This window comes from Penaeus monodon, chromosome 30, assembly GCF_015228065.2.
Source record: "Penaeus monodon isolate SGIC_2016 chromosome 30, NSTDA_Pmon_1, whole genome shotgun sequence".
In the NCBI taxonomy this organism is placed as follows: domain Eukaryota; kingdom Metazoa; phylum Arthropoda; class Malacostraca; order Decapoda; family Penaeidae; genus Penaeus; species Penaeus monodon.
In genome coordinates, this window is record NC_051415.1 from 13,967,546 (window position 1) to 13,968,762 (window position 1,217).

The following is a 1,217-nucleotide window of genomic DNA, read 5'->3' on the forward strand; positions in this document are numbered from 1 at the left end:
ATCGGATATTCTCAAAATTTCATCGCCCGGACGGTATCACTAAATATCAAATATATCAGAACTTGTATGTGTATCTGCCTCTTTTTTCTTTTCTCTTGTCGGGTTTGTTAAAGATGTGTTGTCACTTTCTTGAGTTGGAATAACTTTATAGGGTTATTATTTCATTACTAGGTCTTCAGATCTTTACTGTTAGATAGAGTTGATGGCTTAACTCACGGTAACCAATACCTGCTTTTAAATGAACAAGCAAAACAAAACATAAAAGAGTACGTTATGTGATACTTGGGTCGTGTTCTCTACTGGCAAGCACAATGTCACCCCTTCATACTATTATGACGAGTGCCCATGAGAAAACCGAGGATTATCTCTCTGTAGGTCTTTCCTTAAAATGCGTGACAGACTCGGGTATCTATACTAAGGGAAATCATAAAGGTACTTTGCGTGGATTTTGCAGTCCCTATTATATGTTTACTAGGATTTTTGCTTAATCTTATAGTGCAACAGAATGTATGTTAACAATCAGAGTAGAATCAAAACTATGCATCAATAAAAGGCTGTCACATAACCATTATATATTAACTGTCCATTTTTCAGCCAACATCATAAAAAAAAAATCTCAGACGTTAAATAATATAATTATGGTACTGCATTAATCAAATCATATAGTATATGGTCTACAGAATCGTATGATACTGTGCACATATTAAGAGCCAGTGCATAAGAACGTTCATCATTGTTCATAATGTGGATTGTTGTATTTATATTTCTGATTCTATAATATATAGTTTATATGTTATAGGTGGCGTGCAATATTTTTTTTGTTGGGAATTTATTTGAAGCATGAATTAATGTATGAAAAAACATAGGTTTCTTCATTTCATTCTAAGATACGAAGTTTTTGTGACGTGTTTCTAAAGATATGTCATAATGCACCTGTGTAATTACGAGTAATAGTATCAAAATTTGGCACTAAATCTGAAAAAAAGCTCTTGATAGATAATATGATTTCTAATAAAGAAATATACAAGATTATCAAGCAAAGCAAGTCATAAAGTTTATGAAACAGTATATGACAAAACAACGTAAATTAAAAAACTAACAAGTATGATATATGCATATCAGTATTGATATTATTTTGTGTCATCGGAAAAGACGTACAAAAAAAAATGGAGTGCGAGGCATATATCGGGTAGGTAGTGTTCGAGCGTAAGTTTGTT